This window comes from Rhinopithecus roxellana, chromosome 19 (genome assembly GCF_007565055.1).
Source record: "Rhinopithecus roxellana isolate Shanxi Qingling chromosome 19, ASM756505v1, whole genome shotgun sequence".
NCBI lineage: Eukaryota > Metazoa > Chordata > Mammalia > Primates > Cercopithecidae > Rhinopithecus > Rhinopithecus roxellana.
Genome location: NC_044567.1, coordinates 60,615,816 through 60,629,073, shown reverse-complemented (window position 1 = coordinate 60,629,073; position 13,258 = coordinate 60,615,816). Strand labels below are relative to the sequence as shown.

At 50.3% G+C, this 13,258-nt stretch overlaps 1 long non-coding RNA gene across 1 annotated transcript in view; it reads right to left on the bottom strand.

Annotated features, from left to right (window-relative positions):
• Nucleotides 1-13,258, bottom strand: part of LOC104681384 — a 32,445-nt gene that overhangs the window by 18,688 nt on the left and 499 nt on the right. Inside the window, exon 2 of the long non-coding RNA XR_004055163.1 lies at nt 12,864-12,971. This is a non-coding gene — a long non-coding RNA (uncharacterized LOC104681384). The remainder of the gene's footprint in view (nt 1-12,863; nt 12,972-13,258) is intronic.

The window sequence follows — 13,258 nt, the reverse complement described above, 5'->3', positions numbered from 1 at the left end:
CAGAGGCAGATCTGACCCCAGACAGAAGAGGAGAATGCAGCAGCGCCCGCAGAGGCAGAGGCTGGAATGGAGCAGCCCCAAGGCAAAGCATGCTGGCCACCACCAGAAGCCAGAGTACGTGAGGCACAGACGCTTCCCTGGAGCCTCCAGGGGAGCACAGCCCTGCTGATACCTTGATTTGGGCATTAAGACTCATTTTGGACTTTCGGCCTCTAGAACTGTGACAGAATACATTTCTGTTTTTTACACACTTTGTGTGTACGACTGTGTTACCGCAGTTGCAGGAAACTCACACCAGGGACTAGAGCAGCACTGGTGGTGACCGCGGGTGCTGGCAGATCTGTCCAAGCGGACCAGGCCCTGGTTCCAGAAGTGAGGCCCTCATGCAGAGGAGAGGGCTGCACATCTGGAAGGGAGGTGGTGATTAGGTAATGAACAGTTCTTCCATTCCTGTACCAATTGAACATGGCAGTCCCCCCTCTCCTAGTCACCCTCATCCAGCCTCCTCCCCACCAACCCCATCTACCTCCCTAGAGGCCACTTGCCTTCACCTTGCCGCTGCTCTGGTGTATTTGTTTTTGCACTGCTATAAATAAATACCTGAGCCTGGGTAATTTATAAGGACAAGAAGTTGAATTGGCTCATGGTCCTGCAGGCTGTACAGGAAGCATGGCGGCATCTGCTTCTGGGGAGTCCTCAGGGAGCTTTTACTCATGGTGGAAGCCAAAGTGGGAGCAGTCATCTTACATGGTAGGTGCAGGACCCAGAGAGAGAACAGGGATGTGTCATACACTTTTAAAAACCATATCTCACTAGAACTCACTCACTGTCTCAAGAACAGCACCCAGGGGGCTGGTGTTAACCCATTCATGAGAATCCACCCCCATGATTCAGTCACCTCCCACCAGGCTCCACCTCCAGCACTGGGAATTACATTTCAACCTGGGATTTGTGTGGGGACACCAATTCAAACCACATCACCCGATATTTACCCATGGGATTTGGGTAGGGACACTGATTCAAACCACATCACCTGATATTTACCCATGGGATTTGGGTAGGGACACTGATTCAAACCATATCACCCGATATTTACCCATGGGATTTGAGTAGGGACACTGATTCAAACCACATCACCCGATATTTACCCATGGGATTTGGGTAGGGACACTGATTCAAACCACATCACCCGATATTTACCCATGGGATTTGGGTGGGAACACTGATTCAAACCACATCACCCGATATTTACCCATGGGATTTGGGTAGGGACACTGATTCAAACCACATCACCCGATATTTACCCATGGGATTTGGGTGGGGACACTGATTCAAACCACATCACCCGATATTTACCCATGGGTCTCAGGGCTTCTGCCCTCTCCCCGGGGTGTCAATATAGGCTAAGTCCATGGTCTGTCCAGGAACCCAAGCCTGGAGCAGGGGGCCTGACTGTACGTTGTAAGTCTGACATGGATGGTAAGTGTCCGCCTCACTCCCCGCCACCTCCCTGCATGGGAGGTGAGTGAAGCCAGCTCACCTGCTTCTTCCTCAAGGCCCCACTGAGACCCAGGACCAGCCCCAGGGTCTTGTGAACTCTCCCTTCTTTCCTGCCTGTCCCCACCTGCCACACACACACACACACACACACACACACGCACACACACACACACAGTCAAAGGTTAAGAGGCTCTTTCTTTCTTTCTTTCTTTTTCTTTCTTTTTTTTTTTTTTTTAGATGGAGTATTGCTCCATCTTCATCTTCAGCTTGAAGATGAAGACTGAGGGAATAGGAGGAGAAGGAGGGCCAGGGCCACAAGAGCAGAGTTCAACATAGAGAGAAGCCAATCAGGAGTGCATGATCAGGTGCCTGCGTAGTGACCCCTCCCGAAGGAGGAAAAGATGGTCTGCAGAGGAGATGGGCAGGTAGAAACCAGGCAGCCTTTGGAGGAGCCTGGCAACAGGGAGCAACAGTGGAGTTCATGCGAGGTGGCTGGGCAGCTGAAACACAGTCCAGAGAAGCCCATTCATTAATCATTCATTCATTCATTCATTCATTCATTCATTCATCCAGCAAAACACTCACTGGGCTCTGACTGCATTGGGCTAGGCTCTGGAGATACAGAGATGGGTGAGAAACAGTCTGTGATTTCCAGATATTTGAGCCAGGCAGAGAGATGGCAGTGCTACCAGTTCCACTGTGGGAGGCTGGCCAGGTTCAGTGGCTACCAACTCAGGTGAATAGCTCTGTCCTCCCCTTCCTCTCCCTGTTGCACCGCCCTCCAGGCACCTGCTCTACCTGAGGAGACATGGTTTTGAAGAAGTTCCCCTTAACCTTTGAGAGTGTGGCAAGTGGGGATGGATGGGCATCCAGTCTCCTGGGGGTGGTAGGAGAGCACTTTCTCATCATAGTGACTCTCAACCTGCATCTTGAAATGTAATTCAAACTGAATATGCAAGCAAGAGGTGCGGATGGTGCAGGCAGATGGTGTCCCAGGACCAGGCACATTGGCCTGAATGCAGCTGCTCCCTGTGTGGCTGAAGCAGCGATGGAAGGGCCATGGGCTGTGCTGGATGCAGAAGGATGCTGTCCCAAGAGGTCTGGACATTCTCTCAGGGGCAATGCTGACAGTCTCTCCATTTCAGGTGGAGCAAGCTCCTTTTTGTGTTTTATAAAAGTAGGAAAGATGCATGGGTGAGAGGAGGGGTGGGACCAGAGCAGAGGGAGGGAGGGAGATCACTTGGAGGCTGTTGTCACACACCATGCATTCCAGAAGGGGGTGACATCACCCCCAAAGTGGCAAAATTGGTTCTTGGTGGGGGCTGCCAGAAATCTTACCCTTTATGTTTAAAGGCATAAAAATACACACAGCATAGAAACAGACACGCAGTCTATCTGTGGCATTGCAAGTTCATAGGGGCAGGCAATTAGGAAAAGACTTCTTGACAGGGAATAATGAAAAGAAGATTGGCCGACACTGACATATGCTGTGCAGGTCGAGGCCACCGCCGCAAGTCAGAGGGGAGATGAGGGATAGGAAGGTGTGGCCAAGGAGTGTCAGGCACAACTGTAGTAGAGGATGAGAAATGGAGACAGGAGAATCTGTATAAGACCCATGCTTCTTGGGTCTGGGTAACTGGGCTGGGGGAGGAGGGGGGATGCAATTTACCAAAAGAAAGCTTGTTAGGGGGAGAGCTAAGGGTGTACCAGGATGAGTGGTGACCCTCTAAAATGCACGTCCACCCGGAACCTCTTTATTTGGAAAGAGGTCTTCCAGTTCTAATTAATTAAGATGAGGTTATATTGGATATATATATAACGGTGGACCCTAAATCTGGGGTCTCAAAAGCTGATGTCCTTAAAAGGCCATGTGAAAACACAGAATGACACACAGGGAAGAAGTCCTTGTGAAAATGGAGGCGGAGGCAGAGGCGATGCAGCCACAAGCCGAGGAACGCCAAAGATTGCCCGGAGCCCCAGGAGCAAGGAGCGATCCTCCCTCGGAGCCTTCAGAGGGAGCACTGCCCTGTAACACCTCGATTTTGGATTTCCAGCCTCTAGAACTGTGAAAGAATAAATCGCTTGTTTTAAGTCTCCCAGTTTGTAGTACTTTGCAACGGCAACTGCAAACAGCAGGTTCCGTTTGGGTCCCTTGGTTTGGAGGTTCCTGTGGAATGTGCAGCTTGACGGATCCAATAGACACCTGCAGTTTAGGGAAGCAGTGATGGGTGGAGACACTGATTACTACCAGCATGCAAGCAGCAGTAGGAAGAAGAAACTTAGCTGAGATGATTCAGGGTGAGACTGGAGTGTGAGAAAGGCACGGGGATCAGGACCAACCCCAAGGAAATACCATTCAAGGACAAGCATGAAAGAAGCCCCCTTAAAAGGAGACATCAATGAATGAATAAATGGGGAAACAGAGAGAAAAGTGTCCTAGCACCTAGGGAAGGAGAGAATAAAAACCAGCAAAAACAGTCTGCAGTCCCAGAACCAGCCTCACTCAGTGCTGGGATCCTTGGGAAGTTCCTGCAAGGAGTACAAAGCTGTGGCATCTGTGCCCAAGGATGTCACAAAGGGGTATGAAGCCAAAACATAAGCAAGCAAATTTTAAATCACCCTTAAAGAGTTAACTATCAGCACAAGGCTACAGGAGAAAAAAAAAATGATGTCTCAAGGCAGCACAGTGCATGATTAATTAACAAATGAATTGCACAGGCTAAAATTATATAAGAGTTCAGAGGACAGAGAAAGCACTTAGGACTTCAATTGTCAGGGATGGATTTGCTGAGAGGTAAGATTGGACCTGAGTTTTGAAGAAGGAGGATATAACTTGTACAGGAAAACATGAGAGGAAGAGCTGGTTGGGAACTGCCAGGCTGGGAGAGGAGTTAAAAAAAAAAAAAAAAAAAAAAGACAAGAAATCAGGGTGCATTTGGGCAGAGGGCAGACAGGGAAACTGGTGTAAGGAGTGGGTGCTTAGGGGTGAGGCTTGGAGGTCGTGGTAGAAAAGGGTACCTGAGGGTTTGTAGGTGAGACCAACAGTTCCAGACTAGGTCCTGCCCTGGTTTGGACAAATAGAAGATTTTAAACAGGGAAGTGATATGTCCAAAGCAGTATCTCAAAGTGAATCTGCTGGCAGGATGAATTAGAGAGGCATAGAGGGAAAGAAGATAAGTCATTGGTTGGGGAGGTCATGAACAGTGAGCAGATGAGAGTGCTGGTGGCAGGAATGGAAAAGAAGCCAGTAGATGGGAAAGAAGTTTCTGGAGAAGAATCGATGGACAGGAAGACTCGAGGTATGAGACAGAGGAGCAGAGAGGGACTAGGGGGACTTTGCCTGGCAGCTGTAGTGCTCAGACTCTGGGCTGGGGAGCCCCAAAGCCACCCCACACGTACCCACACAGGAGTACTTTTTCTGTTTGCTTTTATTTTACTTTATTTTGTTTTACTTTATATTTTGTTTTTGCCCTGGTGTGGGACCAGCAGGGCTTGAACCCCAGAGTTCTACTCAGTAGCAGCATCTGGGATGGTGTGGGGAGCTCTGACTCCTCAGGCGGCCTCGTGAACTAGGTGGCACCCAACTCTGTTCCTCCATGCGACCCTCAATGGAACCGCCTCCTGCACAGCCTGCAGGGCACGAGCTGCCTGCTCCTTATCTCCCACAGCGCCTTTTGCAATAAACAGACAGAAGCGGGAATCAGAAGAGAGAAATTCATTCTCATTTCTTCTTCTCAATTCAGAGCTCTATCTTGCCCACAGCCCTATTTTGCAATCTCTCCTCTGGCACGTTTTAATATTTATAGCTGCATGGACAGAATGTGGAGTGTGAAGGCTTGTCAGCTTCAGGAGCAGAGACTTAGGAGAGCTGTCACCCACCTAAGGCCCCAGGGATCTTCAGGAGCTGCCACCAGGACCATCACTGGGCAGCCTCACCTGAGAGGGCCCTGGTAGTCATCTGGTCACTCCCTGTTCCCACCCAAGTTTCACCTTCATGTTGTTGTTCTCTACCATGTCCCACATTGCCGTGAACCCAACCCCAATTACCCTACTGCTTGAATGAGGACCAATTTTCCTTCCTTCATTAAAATACTCTTCATTGGTTTATTAGTTTTCTATTGCTGCAAAAAAAAAATTACCACATAACATATTACCTTATAATAACCCACAGTTATTATCTCACAGTTCTTTGGGGTCAGGAACCCAGACATGGCTTAACTGGGTCTTCTGGCCAGGGTTTCTCACAAGGCTGGAATCAAGGTGTGAACTGAGGCTGAGGTCTCATCTGAAGGCTCAACTGGAGCCAATCCACTTCAAACCTCATTATGTGGTCTTTGGCTGGATTCCATTCCTTATGGGTTGTTGGACTCAGGACTTTTATTTCCTTACTGGTTGGTGGTCAGAAGCCACCCTCAGTTCCTTGCCACATGGGCCTCTCCAACATGGCAACTTACTTCATCAAAGAGAGCATATCTTGATCAAGCAAGAGGAAGAATGAGAGACAGAGTACCTGAAAGACAGAATATAACCCAGTCTTTTAAAGCCTAATCTCCTAGAACTGTTGCTGTATTCAGTTCATTAGAAGCAACTCAGTGGGTCTGGATCGCACTGGAGGAGAGAGGATGACACAAGGGCATGAATCTCAGGAGGGTGCTTCTTTGGAGGCCATATCAGAAGCTGCCTCCCACAGTGGGTATCTGCATGTCTGGCTCTTGCTGCTTCACAGTAGAAGTGATGGAGTTCTCTAGGATCCCACAGAAGAGTGACAAGTAAGACAAGTAAACCACAACTGAGTACTGAGTGTATATGTTACCATACAGCAGGCCACAAAGAATGTGGGCGTCACTGACAATATTCTATGGGAATGCACAGGATGATTTGTAACCCAAACGTGCAGGGAAGGCTTCCTGGAGGAAGTGATGGGCAGGGACTTCCTCTTTCCTAGGACCTGCCATAACCCTGATAACCCCGTGAATATGGCAATAACCTGGGGCTGCCTTCATAGGAACTGCTTCTGGATTGGGGAACCTGAAGGGCCAATTGGAGTTGACTACAGAACTCCTAGACAGGAAGAATTGAGAACAGAGAAACAGAGGGAGGGAAGGGAAAAGAATGGCCTCTTCAGTGACCTACAAATATCTTTCAAAGACTATGGGGTATGGTGAAGAGATGGAAATTTTAGAGCACACCCCACATGCAGTGTATTAGCCAGGGTAGACCAGCTGCTATAACAAACATCCCCCAAATTTTCTATGGTTTAACACTATACAGGTTTAATTTCTTGCAGTAATAGCCTAAAGTGAGCTAGCTGGGATGTTCCACTCCTCCCAGTCTTTTGGGGACAAGGCATCTCCTTTCCAGTATCTCGGTACTCTTCAAGGCTGCGGTAGTCTTCTAGTCTTCTAGGATGCTCTACTGCATCAACTACATCTGGGTGGGCTACCAGAGAAGGCAGAGAGAGCCTTTTAGGGCCCAGCCCTGGAAATGGCAGCAACTCTTCTGCCCAGATTCCATGGGTCAGAGTTCAGTCTCCTGGACCCACCTAACTGGAGAAGGGTAGGGAGGCACAGAAATGCAGACCAAGGAGGAAGAGACCAGGCATATTGGTGAAACATTCCCCAGCCTCTGCCCCATGCAGGTGTCCTCTAATAGACGAATGGTCAGGGATGGAGCTGGGCTCTTCCCAGCCTAGGTCCTCCTTCCCCCTGCTGCCCACCCCTTCTGCCCCCACCATGAAATGTTCTTTCCCAGTGCCTCCCCCAGATTTCTCTGGCCACCTGCCCGCAAGGCTATAGGCAAGTTCTTGGGTTCCTGAATGGCGCTGTCTCATGTGATGTCTTTTCTAGCACCTCTTACTCACCTCATTGAAACCTTCTTTGCAGGCACAGAGTTCGTCTCACTGTCCCACAAGCAGAACACATCAAACACTGGTCTTGAAGTGCAAAACCCAACTTCAACTCTAGCCACTGCACTTTTCTTTAGACTGTTAGGTCTTGGTTTATTAAATGGGTGAGAGGAAGGGGAGGGGGAGATTTGAGCTAAATGATCTCTAACATCCTTCCAGTGTGTCTCACGTGAACTAACTCAAGCCTTGATTTTCACCAGATGTTCTCGCTCATGCAGCTGTTTCCTGGGGCTGTAGTGCCCCTCCCCACCCAAATTGCACACTTCTGAGTTTCACACAACTGTCACTTGCCCATCCACCACCTCCACCCCCATCCCCCTGCCACCAAAGAGGGAAGCTGCCATTCAGGGAAAGCTGGGGTTGGGTCATTCTCTGCACATGGCTACACTGTCAGACACTAGATCAACACTGCTCAACATAATTTTCTGTGATAGGGGAATTGTTCAGTAATTGGTGCCACAAATATACCAGCCACAAGCCACGTGTGACTACTGAGCAATTGAAATGTGACTTGTGTGACCGAAGCACTGAAATGTTTCACTGTACTTCATCTCCATTAATATACATTTAACCTTAATAGCCACACATGGCCCATCGCTGCCATATTGGGCAGCACAGTGCTAGAAATGAAGTCTAGTGCTTCGCCTACTGACTTGTGTCAGAGGCTCTTTCTCTTAGTTATTGGAACTCCCCGTAGAAGCTCAGTATGACTGGGGGAACTGAAACCTTCCCTGAGGTTGATAACTAACACTGTGCTTCTCAAGCATTTCAGCGCATGTAAGTCATCTTATTTAAAAAACTATAAAAAGAATTAGCCAGGTGTCATGGTACACACCTGTAATCCCAGCTACTCAGGATGCTGAGGCAGGAGAATCCCTTAACCCAGGAAGTGGAGGTTGCAGTAAGCTGAGATTGCGCCACTGCACTCCAGCCTGGGTGACAGAGTGATACATCTCAAAAAAAAATTAAATTTAACTTAAAAAAAAAAGCAGACTCTGGCCAGTCCTGATGGCTTATGCCTGTAATCCCAGAACTTTGGGAGGCTGAGGATGGAGGATCGCTTGAGGCCAGGAGTTTGACACCAGCCTGGGCAACATGGTGAGACCCTGTCTCTACTAAAAATCCAAAAAATTAGCTGGGCATGGTGGCGTGCACCTGTAGTCTCAGCTACTCAGGAGGCTGAGGCAGGAGAATCGCTTGAGCCCAGGAGGCAGAGGTTGCAGTGAGCCGAGATCACGCTGCTGCAGTCTAGCCTGGGTGACAGAGCCAGACCCTGTCTCATTAACAATTTTTTGAAAAAACAGGTTCTGATACCCTAAATCTGGGGTCGGTCTGAGGTTCTGCATTTCCTACAGGGTTTCCAGGTGTGACAGTGCTGCTGGCCCGTGGACCCCACTTTCAGCAGCAGGGTAACGGCAGTGTCCCTTCCTTTCCCCAGCAGGCAAACAGTCCAACTTCCTTCCACCTGGCTCCTTCATGCCATTGGCTCACGCCACCATCTTCCGCATTATTCCATATATCCGTTTGAAGGAAGAGATGCCTGAACCTCAGCTCCCACTCCCCCAGAGCCCTTAGACCAGGGTGAAATCGTGGGAGAAGGGCCTCGTGGGTCCCACACTCAGCCACACTTAGATGCGCAGCACCAGCTGGGACGTTTAATAACCATTAGAGCAGCCTCACCTGCTCAGTACCAGCCCACTGGCCCCAGAGGACCTCTGACTTGCTTGCCCTCCAGGTTGCAGGAAGGAATATCCACAGGCGAGCCGTAGGGCCTTCCACTGGAAAGGTCTATTCAGAGCTGCACAGCACCTGGCTGTGGGCTCTGGAAAGCAGTGGTTCAGCCAAAAGGCTGAGATACGAGGCCAAGGTCTCTTTTCTCGCAACACATAAAGCAACCTTCTCAGCAGGTCATACACACCAACTTTTCTCACCCTCACCACATGGTGTGGAAAGTGCTATCAGCTCCTCTTACAAATGGGGAAACTGAGGCACAAGGAGGTTGAGCAAGTGATCTGAAGGTCACACAGCTAGTAAATGGCAGAGCCCAGAATCCAACCCAGGCAGCCCAGGCAGCCCACTTACCTGCTGCGAGTGCTGACCGGCCCTGCCTCACCTGTTAAAACGGAGATCCCAATGGTATCAGCCTCACTTGCTGCCCAGGGAGACTGAGATGTGGAAAGCCTTGTGTCCACCGCACTAGAGAAATACTGGTTATTGTGGATGGGGTTCGGGAAGGTCTGGGGGTGGTGTTTCCAGGGAGCAAGTTCGCCCTTTCACCTGCACACACACTCAGGTGTGCACAACACCTCCATGATGTACACCTGACGCCCTCCTGGGAACAGGGCCTGTCAGGCTCATTATGGCTGCACCCTGGTGCTCGGTGGTAAATTCTCCCTGTCTCTGAAGGGAGCCTGCAGTGCTCACTGATCCACACACACATACCTTCCTCCCTCCTTCCCTCCCTCTCTTCTGGACACACCTCCATCCAAGAATTTTCAGGCCAATCCAGGTTGATACTGTTCCTGTTAATGGTCAGTGACAGTCCCTTGGGCCACCCAGCCTTCATTCCTGTTCTTGAGCTTTAGGACACATCATTGTCATCACATCCCATGTGAACCTGACCCCACTCCTGACTCCCAGAGCACAGGACTGGTTCATGGATGCCCATGTGATTTAGTCAGGCACAAACTTGGCTTTTATTGGTTGAGGGAGAGAAGCTCGCTCTTTCTCCCAGGGCTGGAGCTGTGGGCCACCATCTTGCCCCAACTGCCTGAGCAGAGACCAATGTAGAAGGAAGCAGAGCTGAGAAATCCAGAGACCAAATCTCGATTCCACCATCGAGCCCCAGGTTTGGCCAGGCATAGGTATTTCAGTCAAGGGAACCAGTGAGAGACATGCCCATCCTTTTGGTCTTCATGAAGCCATTTTGAGGTGCATCTTCTGTCACTTCTGGCCAGAAGATCTGACACAGCCCTTTGCCTCCTTGACTCTCTACGAGCTCCCCTCCCAATCCCACACACCGCCCTGTCCCACAGCTGCTGCCCTGGACTCTTACAGGGAGGCAGGCCTGTTCTCCTTCAGCCTGAGAGACCTGGGTTTGCCACAGCTCAGCAGGCACCAAGATGGGGGTGCCCAGGAAGCTGCCCGCTGCCCTTCTGCTATCCAGCTAGCAGCAGTTGGACTCAACCACCCACCACCAGGAGCTAATTCTGCAGTTCTCAAAGAGAGGGAGCAAGGATGGCGCCCCTGGCATAGCTGCTCACAGCCCAGTCTACCCTCCACATGCCTTGACTTGGCCTGGGGTGCCCTGGCAGACAGCCATGACCCCAGAGCCCAGTGCACTTAGCAGGCTGGGTCTTGCCCCTGTCCAGGACCTTAATGAAGACAGAGCTGCCATACTGATGCAGTACTGGGACATCTACCCCAGACCCTCAGACTGCAAGTTAATAGCCTGCAGCTTTCTCTGCTCATGTTGTCAGGAGCACAAATAAATGTACAAAGCTGTCATATGTTCCAACACCCATCCTGCATCCCCAAGGCCTGGACGATGATTCACAGCCCTGGGTGGTGAAGGGAGCATGGGACACCACCCTCACTGCAGCTTCCTTAGCCTCATCAGGGCTAAGACCCACTTCTTCCGGGAGCTGGCCTAGCTTAACCCAACTCCGCCTGAGTGTGTCAGATTCAGGGGCAATCAAGCATAGGGCCTCCAAAAGCAGACAGCAGCCTTCCAATCCTAGTCTGTCACTTACCAGCAGTGGGACCTTATTAATGGGCTTCCCTGGTCCTCAGCATCCTCATCTGTAAGACGGGGCCCTAGTGCACTTGCCCAAGCACAAGACAAACCAAAGTGATCGGTGAAATCATTGGGCCACCACAAGTGTGAGGGAGATGATAGTTGTTATCAATATGATTATCCAATTATCAGACATCATCACCCGCAATTACTGTCACTAGGCAGGGTCTCCAGGGTCTCTGCCTCCCGCAATACACACAGACCCTTCATCACACACGTGCACGCACACACATACACGCCAAGTTACATCAGCATTCATTCCCAGTTTGCCTAAGGCAGACTTTTCATCTGAAAATTCAGGACTCCTTGCCAGGTCCCTCTTCCTGGCCCGGCACGCAGGGGCCCTGCCCTCGTTCTGCTGTCAGAGACACATGTCTGCAAAGCCAAGCAAGTTTAGGAAAGGACATTTGTTGTAAATTGGAATCCTAATGCATTCCAAATAGACGTGATTTTCGCGTTATTGGCTGTGTGGACAGAACTGTGCCACTGCCTCCCTCTGTGGGTTCGGGGAGGGCAAGAGCACAGCTATTGTTCCGCATTGGATGCTGGGTTTGAGTCCATTGCAGAATCAAAGTCCGGAATCTCAGAGTCAAGAGGCAGCTTTAAGGTCATTGCATCCCCAGCAGCTCTCACAGAGGCTGCTCTGGACAGCCCGATTCCCCTGGGCCCTGGCTCCTGAAGGCCTGGCCCAGGGCTCTTCATGCAATTTATTTCCAGGTTATTTGGGCTCTATCTGTTTGGTCCTGAGAGTCTCCTGCCTACTTCTTTCAACAGAGATGCTCACAACAGGACTCCACAGCCAGTGCTGTGTGCGTCCTCTGTCCCGTGCCCCACAGCGCATGTAGCAGCTAGATCTGGGTCTTGTTCATATCCGTGGTGATACCAGCCAAGACCAGAGTGGAAGATCCTTCCCCTCCCAGGAGGCCTGGGTATCCAGAAAGCCCCTTTCCCTCAGGGATCTTCAGCTGGGCTCTAAGATCTCAGAGGTGTCTCCCATGTATGACTATCTGCATTTTGTCAACAATCTCATAGCTGCAAAAACTCCCAAAGTGGGCACAGCAGGGAAGAAGCTATTGGAAGGAAGCATTTCCTGGGACCTGCCCCAAATGGGAGGTGGGGACTGCTGGACAGGCCAGCTCCATGCCTTCTGCAGCCTCCCTCTCCTAGCACTGCTGAGCAAGATGTTGATTTTAAGAGAAGGACGTTGATTTTAAGAGCTACCCATTCTAGTGGCAGTTAAAAGGCTCTGGCAGCGGCACGGGGCTGGTGCTGAGAGCTGGGAAGAGGTTTAATTAATTGCTCTAGTCCCTGGGAGCCTCATCAGCTCAGCCAGGAGCTCCATCGATCCGTACTCTCACACCTGATAGAGCCTTGGCAGGCGAAGCCAGAGGGGACACAGGGCTGAGGAAGGGACTGATCCCTAGGCAGGAGAAGGATCTGCTTTTGCTCAGCACCCCGTAGCACACCCACCAAATCACACCCACCCCTACACACACATCCGGCATACACAGATGCACCTTCCCATACAAAAGTAGAGGGCCTGTGGGCATGGGGATCCGACTTTCCTGTTTGCCTGGGACACCTCCCGTTTTACCTGTTATTGTGATGTAATTATTAATAGTGCCTTTCCTAGTTTAGAGGATAATTTACCTGATCACCTACTTGAGGGGAGCTTAGGAGAGCCAGAGGTGTAGGAGCAGATTGGAGAGATGCTACCGAGGATGGAGACATCGGTCCTCTTTGCTTTGTTCTCTGTCCAGATCCTGTATCCTGGGCAGAGACCTCCTGAGAGTGGCTAGTGAAGATTGCTATATCCTCCTCAACTCAGATGAGGATTCCCCCATGTCAAATTCAGGAACACGAATCATGTGATACTCTGCTTCAAAACCTCATAGTGTGGCAAAAACCCTTAGCTTTTAGGCAGGGTAAATGATTGTATCTGCTATTATAAATCACGAAGACTTTTCTTATCGAGGTATCTGCATATCTGCTGCATGGTTATTGGTGTCAGGGAATCAGTTTTAAACTGTAAGTCCCCAGGGAAGATGTGGAAAGCA